Below are 10,741 nucleotides of genomic sequence, written 5' to 3' on the forward strand. Positions count from 1 at the left end.
CAAAAACCGGGATGAAAAAATTACCCAGAATTCTCTCAGATCGGGAGCAATTTCACAGAGTTCTTTGCAGCAATCTTTATCTTCCCTTCATTCATTCATAACTCACTCGCGCCAACTTTTCCCGCATCAATCGCCCATATCAACATTTCATTCATCACTCTGGATTTTACTTACGACTCGAGCGCATTTTATCTACTCACCAACCCGTTTGTTGAGTAGATAGTCGTGAATGACTAGGAGAATGAATTTCCTCGCTCTTAAGAGAAAAAGTTTTCGACAAACTAATTCATATCACATTTATGTGCTAATGAAAATGTTCATCCTGCAGTAAAAACGCTCATTAAATATTACAATTGCAATGCAAGGAAGTTGAAATAGCTGCTGATCACCCCATGACTAAACGCTCTCTGAATAACACACATTATGTCATGGACACATACCTAGAACGTTATTCTATTATATTTCTTTATATACATCTTGGCTGTTTTATTATTCATACTTTCTCATTTTTAATAGATTTCTGTAAAATGTTTTACAGTACCTGATACCTTTCTGTTTTTTTGTTTTTTTCTCTAAAAGCAAAGTTAAATAACGTATAATAGAAGAAAATAAGAATGTTCCAAATCCACATCATTTCTAAATATTACTAACACGCCTAACATATGCAATTACATCCACAACCCCTCAAATGCCACTGAAGCAAGTTACATCTCATCAGCCAGATCCATCATCACCTGACAGTCATCCGTCATCAAACGCCACAACATTCACCGAAACAGATCGCGAAAGTATCTGAAACGGGCGTCGTAAGACCACCGATAAACACTTGAAAATCCTGCCATGACGGTCGTTTCAGAAGAATACTCCGGTCATGATTCACGATTAGGGTATTACGGAACGAACAACAGCCGACAACAGAAGTATAAAAGGAAAGATAACCGATAAGGGCAATATAAAACTAGCAATGACCGACAAGGAAAACATAAAACTAATCATAAAAAATGACCAGAGGGCACAACGCCCATAGACTCGAGCATTATTCTCTCGACATCTTAGGAAAAAGGAGAGGGACTGAAGGTTACTCTGTATACAGACATGCTCATTTACGTTAATGCAAATTTAAAACTACGTCCAGTTGGAGACAGGAGGAAAAATTGAAATTAATATACATATTCTTAAAAACAAATGCGATAATAAAAGGCAAAACAAACGAAAATTATTCCAATTGAGATTCTTTCCGAATGGAAAGAGAGAGAGAGAGAGAGAGAGAGAGAGAGAGAGAGAGAGAGAGAGAGAGAGAGAGAGAGAGAGAGAGAGAGAGAGAGAGAGAGAGAGAGAGCATTCAATTAAATTGAATCACATGACTACAAGACCTGAAAATGCAGGGAACACTACATGGCCGTTACAGTAAATCAAATTCCATATACCTAACTCACAACCAAAAATAATATAAAAACATGTCTATAGCTTTGTAAAGCTCATCCAGACTATAGATCATAATATGCCCAATCAAAAACCACAGACGTTCATTCTACATTTTGCAGAATAAATGCAATAAAAATCAGTATATATCATCTTTCAGAGTGTATTAAAGGACAAAAAACAATACATGCCTAGTCATCAACTTCTCTAGCGTCATCCTGTTATAGTATAGTCATTAGATATTCTCATACGTAACAATAACCATTTGCCAAAACTTGACGTGACTTTCCTCAAAGATGTATGTGTGTGTGTGTGTGTGTGTGTGTGTGTGTGTGTGTGTGCGCGCGCGCATTTTATCATCGAGAAAATCACAATCGGAAACGGCTATCCGAGAGGAGGACTATTTATCCAACAGGCAATCACTCCGAGAGAGAGACGCTTATTGTTATTAGGAGGACGAAAGTGAATGGGAAATGAGATCCAACGGAGCCCCAACTCACATCGACCGGACAGCACATTTATCGTCTTGCGGTCATTAACAAAATTCAGTTTACGAGGGAGAGAGAGAGAGGGGGGGGGCGGGGGGGGATGGCTCTTTCTATTTATCCGTTCATCCATATCCCAATTCCAACCTCACAAGTATCCCCACACCGCTATCGCCTCCACAGCGGCAACGGGAAATGTACGGGTGTGATGACTTGTTAATAATCCCATCACTGATACAACGAACCGGACAAACGAAGTATCAATACTGGGCCGGGTATAATCTATCACCATAGGACCATCCCCACCCACCCACCCATCTCTCCTCCCTCAACTCCGCCTTGGTGTGGAATGAAATGGTAAATCGCCCAGTGATGAAGTTATCTCATACGGATGCTGAGAGGCGTTATCGAAGAAGGGCTCCAACTTTATGGAAGAAACCCCTATCTGTCGGCAAGAGTTAATGAATTTTCATCGCTGGAGGCAATGCAGCGAACAAGGGGGGGGATACAAAAGTGTTCGTCCCTTCCCTTGTGAATGAGTAAGAGAGAGAGAGAGAGAGAGAGAGAGAGAGAGAGAGAGAGAGAGAGAGAGAGATCTGCTGATCTAGCTGACAGCACGTCACTTAGCAGCGTTCGAGTTCATTACCTCGTGGTCGTCACCTATTGATGATCTGACGAAGGGTCAAGGCGCCCTCATTTCTTATCCTTCGCCCAGATGATTTCGAGCGACTCCTACATTTGTCTCCTTCCGATTGCTTTTGTTTTGAGCCGCGCGCGCCAAGGCTATCTTAGTGGGCAGGATCGTTCACTGTCCAGCCGCCAAAAGAAAGAAGTACGGCTGCGTACTCACCGGGACAATACATAAGCCCATTCGGTTTATTTCGGTTATTTTTTCTGTACATTCCACATTTCCTCCCCTTTCATATTTCTGCTAATACTACTTCTACATCTTCTGCGTCCTTATTAATGTCAAAGATTCTTCTCCAAATGCCTGCCATTAATCATATTCTCAAATAAATATAATTTTTCCCTCCTATTATATTTTACTTCATCACCATTACTGAAAAAACTTTTTTTTATTCCATTATTCAGATATTTTCTTCCCATTTCATCACCACATTTTTTTGCCAAATATGTAGCGTTTCTTAAAGTGGAAAGGAAAAAAACTGTACAGTAAATTTAGTGGTTCTGGAATTTTTTTTATTGCTTAACAGCGTGAAATTTCTTCTCAATATTGGTCAGTTACTATTTAATCTACAAACTTGGCTGTGAAATGAACGTGCACAGTGTATGGAAAAGAATTATCATCGTATCATTGATAATTATCTTCCATGCACTGTGGATGTACATTTTACAACATGCTGGTACATTAAATGGTAACTGACCAATTTTTACAAGAAATCCTACAACTTAAACGAGGACGAGAGAGCACCACATTATACATGCCGGATAAAAGAGAGGTTATACAGAAATCTGCTTACAAGACAGTTATCAATTTAACCTTCAACAATCTTAATCATTTATATTCCTTGAAGAACTAGCTATTTCCAAACGATCTGCATTTTTCTAAAATATGAGGACTCATGTGTCTATTTTTATGTTTACATCTCCAAGTATTTTCCACTTAATAAAACATACAACTACATTTAATGACCACCATGCATTTTGGCCCTATTTTATGACTGCATCAAAAAATAATTGAATAGCATGTTTCCATTATTCACGAAGTTATACGTTATAACGTAAAGACCACAGAGAAGGAACATCTCTCTTCTTGTTCTCCCCGGACAGATTCGGTTTCAGCATGGAAATACTTAAATACGTTCTCTGAAGCAACTGTAGGACGGCATACAAAGTAACACTGATCATCTTATTTAAATACAATGCTTATCCCCGTTTGAATTGGTTGCTAAAATGTAGAAAATAAATCTTCATTTCTAATTGTGATGTTACGTCACATTTGCGACGATTATGAAACAAAACGATATTTTTCCGAATAGAATGTGACATGAAATTACTATTTGGTGACTGGCGATTCTTGTACAGGTGCTAATGTATTTTCCTGACTTAAACCTACTGAACTTCCAAACACCGCATTCCAGGCACTGTAAGTTAAAGGAATAAAAGTATTTTGTTCATAAGAAAACCAAGGAAAAAAAGGGTCAAAGAAGATTAAAAATATTTCCTAAAAACCTAAAAATAAAATAAATAAGGCCACCAATGCAACTGTGGAATGGTGAGGATGAAGTAAATAAACGAATAACAGGAGACACCAATCATAATAGAATGGCAAACCTAAAAGATAAGGAAAACTCAAGATCCACACTCGCATACAATGTTCTCATGGGAGGTCATTAAATGACGCCAACCAGATTCCAGGCCAAAAGAGAAAATAAAGCTACTTTACTTTGGTAACATGAAGAGACTAAACTAAAAAAAAAATAAAACTCAGTAAAAAGGTCGAGACATGAAGCCACAAATGAATAATAATAATAATAATAATAATAATAATAATAATAATAATAATAATAATAATAATAATAATAATAATAATACAGAAACGAGACATGAAGCCATAAATAATAATAATAATAATAATAATAATAATAATAATAATAATAATAATAATAATAATAATGGTGCAGAACTGGGGTGAAAGCCGAAGAAGAAGAAGAAGAAGAAGAAGAAAAAAAAAGAAAAGTCCACCCACCAGAAACGTTCAGCAGCGGGTAACGAGGAGTTTTGGCGTTGACACTTCCCTTTTCAGACTATCGCCAAACACTTTTTCCACCCTTTCCCTCATGTTGCTACCCAGCAAAACCTTGCTCTAGATTGCATTTATCCGGGACAAGTTGTCAGGTTGAGAAAGGTTGCCCCAACCTCATTACGGCATGGTCTGTACAGCCGCACGATTAGACACGGGGTTGTAGGTTTGGCTGTAGTGACGTGTCATCAGGTTACTTCTCCTTATAAAAAATTTACAGTTAAGTGTTATTTGATCATTGATAAATGAACTGTGTTTTTCTTTGGTATTCTGGTTTATCATTTAATTTTATCGTTACTATATATATATATATATATATATATATATATATATATATATATATATATATATATATATATATATATATATATATATATATGCATAGTACATAAAAATAAGTAAATTATATATATATATATATATATATATATATATATATATATATATGTATATATATATATATATATATATATATATATATATATATATATAATATATATATATATATATAAATGAACCAAAAGAAAAAAAATCTTTCAAAGGACAGATTTCCCTTTACACAATTTTTCCAATCTTTACTTTCGCTCTATCAAGCAATTCTGCTTATGGTGAGCGTACAACTTGGTAGCCACCTCCGGTAGTTTGCATTTATATACATTATCTTTTTTTATCTTTGTTTTCGCTCTATCAGGCACTTCTGCTTATGGTGCGCATATAACTTGGTCACATCCTCAGGTATTTTTCCTGTTTCAAACCAGTGACCATCACAAAGAAGCCTTTGGTACAAAAGCATGCAGCAGCAAGATAAACCACACCACCTCAGGAGTTGGACCATCAGAGCTTTCACCAGAGATTTTGCTGTAGAGGAGAGGTCCCTTACCCGATGACTAAATAGTCTTACACAAGACATGGGAGCTGAATCCAAGGAAGGGAAGCTTAGAAGTTGTTCACCTTGCGTAATGAACTGGAGAACCTTTAAATAATCACAGAGTTTAATCATTTACTAACGAGCTCTTAGTTAGCAAATTCATTTTTAAAAACTATATCTCGTCTTCCCTAATTAGAGAATTACGAGTAACAAGACATTTTTATGAATCACAGTCCAGGACAAAAATAAATTACAAGCTTTTACTGCAGGCATGACGTCATTTACTCACAACATCAAAAATAAGATTAATTGCAAGAAACCACGAACACCTCGAGCAATTAGGAGCCGGCGAAGCAAAAAGATAAATAAAAAAAACATAAAGTGCACGAACACAGCCCGGAGCTAAATCAGCAAAATATGGCACTGCTAAGCCCGGACAAGCTCTCCTACGACAAGTCATTTTCATCTTATGAAAACATAAAAAACGAAATCTTGTCTGCGAAGGGAAAAAAAGGGTGGCTGAAATGCATTCAAACTTCTCCTGCGCCAGCTGCTGCATATTTACTTTGCCTCGCTTTGAGAGGAAAAATCCTCCGGCCCATTACAGTCGAAGATTTAGCTTATCTGGGGCGATATGACTGTTCTTATCGCATTCCCCCTTTTCATCGCTGCTGAGGAAGGAGGCAAAAAGAGATTAAGTTTCTTCACTTCTGTCGGACTCAGTTTTCCTCCCAAAAAGCAACAGGCAACATGGAGGTTTTTTATATTCTACCTCAGAACGTCGGCTGCAAGGTCTATAGAGTAGACTACAATTTTAAGGGAAAATAATTTGACGATTGGCGGGTGACTAGACACATGAAATTCCATAATATTCATTAATTAATTTATCGTGTTCTTGATTTTGAGCTGTTGGAAGTTAAGGATACTTTTCATCATCAAAAGTAAACGACAAATATTTTACAGTTAAATAGACACATGATGATATTAGGCTTTTCAAAGAGCAAAAGGTAACCTAAGGTCCTTTTCTAGCCCAGAAGGAAAAGAAGAAGGAAAAGGAAGAGACGGTTGTAGTATTCATGAACGAAGGAAGCTATATACCCACCTTTTGAAAAGAAGGCTATCAGCGTCGGAAAAATAGAGGCAGGATGAGAATTCTGAACTCTAGCAGCAGAAGAAAAGAAAGAGTCAAGGACAGAGCCTCTCACGACACTCACAGGAAACGTTGACGGCGCTTGTTGTCCTGAGACCACCCAGAAGCAACCATCAAATGTCCGCAAAACCTACAATTAACAAAGAAGTGGGGCTGTCAAAACGTTTTCTCCCCCAAATCGAGAGACCCAATGGAAATCAGGAGATGGAAAGTCGAAGGCTGGTGAAGGGAGATGGAAAGATAGAGGGGGTGGGTGGGGGGAGAATGAGAAAGGGAAGGGGGGGAGCCTTTGATGCCCTACTTCTCCGGTGACGAGAATATTGATTTTGCAAATGGAACAAAAGTTGGATTCAGCTTTTTGAATTGCATTTCCTTTCAGCACTGATGACTTTAGGAGAATTGGTGTTCTATTTTCCTCTTTTGTTTTGGTTTTCCCTTTTTTCCCCCCTCTCCCTTGCGATCTGAAAGTTTAAAATTCCTCAATTGCCTTCCTTCTAAGGCCCCAGCCCTCCAACCCCCACCTTTAAAGCTAAATGCAATCTCTTTGGCAGATCAGGAAGGTTGGTGGTGGAGATCCTGAGAATTCTTCATTTCCATAATGGATGCGTTTTGTATCGCTTCTGTTGTTCAACTATTGAGGTTATTCAAGAAGCGAAGCGGAGGAGCTTCGTTCAAGCCATAGCCCGTACCCCTTCCCCCAACAACCCCATACCCCATCCCAGCCCAAACCTACCCAATTTTATTTTTTTCCATTTCGTTTCCTCTGCCTTTATTCTTACCTGCAGTATTTCTTTCCCATTTTTTTGTATCATCTAATACAGTAATAGGTTTGCTTTTATTCTCTTGGAACAGGTTAATGTTTAAGGTAATTTGTTCTATATTCATCCATTTACGAAGGGTATTCTTTTATTCGTTACGTAAGACTGACTACATAGTTGGAAAGGGGTATTTTTATTCCTCCTTAGAATTACCTTTATCAACATACGTACAATGGACATATGCCATTCGAAGGACTGGTGTTTAAATCAGTTTTTAAAATGGACCCCCTTTTATCCATTATTTAAAATGCCACATGGAAAAATTTCATGGGTGGTTAAAATAACAAAATGAATAAAAAATTTTCCGTCCTCACACGGGATTACAAAACAGAGGCTGATACGATATCCCACACAGGCCCCCTGCCCAACCATCCTCTATGCTATTTTAATATTCTTAGATATCTGAAACTTGTGGCTATCGACTATCTAAGAACAGCCGTTAGCCACAACCTTCATTGTAGTGAGGTATCTAAGAATACCACGCTACAATGAACTTTGAGTCTGATAATAGTTAGATTCCAGCAGTACTGTACTTAATGCTGTTGTGCTAAAAAACTGAAATCCCTAATGTATGGACCCTGACGTCAGACTATCATTGTGTTTTGTGTAATCTTCGTAAACTTTGTAAGTTTTAAGCAACGCAGTTCTCAGTTACCAAAACTAAGTAAAACATGTTACCGTCAAGATCTGATAGAACGGTAATTATTGAATTAAAAAGCTATTTTCTCCAGTAGTGGCAAATCACAATACAAAATCTGTTGTACCAAGGTACACAGATTTTCTAATTAATAGCAAATTTTTTTTTTTTATCCCAGCCTGACTATGGAGTCAAGTGATGTTCTTTTTAATAAACTTAGCATTAATTGGAATAAACCCGGCATATTATTTGCTTATAGATCAGGATACATTTCATACTGAAAGTAGCAACAGGGGTAGCAATGATAGTAGTGGTAGTATTGGACTAAATTGTAAATTTTCGTCGAAAGATTAAAACTGCAATGGGACAACAAATTAAACCAATTTTTGTCACTTGTTACATCGTTGAAAGGAAATGAAATCCACTAGAGGCTAGATATTATCAAAGATACCCCAAAATAGCCATAAAAAATTTATTTTTTATTAAAAAAAACTGCCAAGAAAAATTTATGAAAAAATCCTCACATGTGAAAGTAGGGATATAGTAAAATTTAGGAACAAGGCAACAGCTAAATTTAATATTTGGTTTGTTGCAATGACATATTTTGCTTTCGCAGTTATGCATTAAAACGACATCTGTGCACTATACCGGAGGCAGTATCATTAATTTTAAAAGGTACAGTTCCTTACAAAACATTGAAATTGAATGAAAAATAAAAGGAACGCTAAAATAAAAGTTTGAAACCGTACACCAGAATTCGAGCCTATGGCATCAGAGAGGAAAACGAGTGATGAGTATCAGCGTAGCCAATAACAATAAATAAAAAAAAAGAAATTACGACTTGCCATATTTATCTAAACCCATCCCATGCTCTGAAAAAACTAATAGCACTGTGTTTAATCTCACGGAGACTATGAATTCAAATTCTATATTTAAATTTCTCTCTCTCTCTCTCTCTCTCTCTCTCTCTCTCTCTCTCTCTCTCTCTCTCTCTCTCTCTCTCTCTCTGTGTGTGTGTGTGTGTATGTGTGTGTGTGTGTAAATATAAACCTCGAAATCAAATATAATCCTATTCTAAACCCATTCCATGCTCTGGAAAAAACTAATAGCACTGTGTTTAATCTCACGGAGACTCTATGAGTTCAAATTCTATATTTAAAAATATCTCTCTCTCTCTCTCTCTCTCTCTCTCTCTCTCTCTCTCTCTCTCTCTCTCTCTCTCTCTCTCTCTCTCTCTCTCTCTCAGATAGTGATTGCAAACGATGAGAAATCGGATGAAGCTATGGTAATATCCGGTGTACCACAGGGTACGGTGTTAGCTGCATTGCTGTTTGTGATTATGATTGCAGACATAGACAGTAATGTTAAGGACTCAGTAGTAAGAAGTTTCGCAGATGACACAAGAATAAGTAGAGAAATTGCTTGTGATGAAGATAGGAACTCGCTACAAAGAGACCTAAACAAAATATATAAATGGGCAGAGATAAATAGGATGGTATTTAACTCTGATAAATTTGAATCAATGAACTATGGTGATAAAGTAGGAATGCTATATGCATATAAAGGACCTAATAATGAGACAATCACAAACAAGGAAGCAGTTAAAGACCTTGGTGTGATGTTGAATAGGAATATGTTATGCAATGATCAAATAGCAATTCTATTGGCAAAATGCAAAGCAAAAATGGGAATGTTGTTCCGGCACTTCAAAACTAGAAAAGCTGAACACATGATTATGCTTTATAAAACGTACGTACGTAGTCCACTTGAATATTGCAATATAATATGGTACCCACACTACCAAAAGGATATTGCACAAATAGAGAGTGTACAAAGGTCATTTACAGCTAGAATAGAAGTTAAGGACCTTGACTACTGGGAAAGACTACAATTCTTAAATTTATATAGTCTTGAAAGGAGAAGAGAACGCTACATGGTAATTCAAGCATGGAAACAGATAGAAGGAATTACCGAAAACATCATGGAACTAAAATTATCAAAAAGAGCAAGCAGAGGTAGATTAATAGTGCCAAAAACTATACCAGGAAAATTAAGGAAAGCACACAGGACATTAATCCACCACGCACCAGCATCGATAATGCAGCGTCTATTCAATGCGCTACCAGCTCATCTGAGGAACATAACAGGAGTGAGCGTAGATGTGTTTAAGAATAAGCTCGACAAATATCTAAGATGCATCCCAGACCATCCAAGACTGGAAGATGCAAAATATACCGGAAGATGCGTTAGCAACTCTCTGGTAGACATCAAAGGTGCCTCACACTGAGGGACCTGGGGCAACCCGAACGAATTGTAAGGTCTGTAAGGTCTGTAAGGTCTCCCCGTAAATATAAACCTCGAAATCAAATATAATCCTATTCCAAATGAAAAATAAAAATATTTACCAATTAATTTGTAATATTCACACTTGATTAGGTAAAACGTAATATGGCATATAATGAAAACTAAATCAAAATAGCACTAAACACCGAATTTATAATATAATAATCAAATTGTTACTCGTAACATTACCTTCACAAAAAATTTGTAAACAATGTCAACAATAGCACCAAAAGGGGATTCAATAATATAATACC

This window comes from Macrobrachium rosenbergii, chromosome 16 (genome assembly GCF_040412425.1).
Source record: "Macrobrachium rosenbergii isolate ZJJX-2024 chromosome 16, ASM4041242v1, whole genome shotgun sequence".
NCBI classification, from domain to species: Eukaryota; Metazoa; Arthropoda; class Malacostraca; order Decapoda; family Palaemonidae; genus Macrobrachium; species Macrobrachium rosenbergii.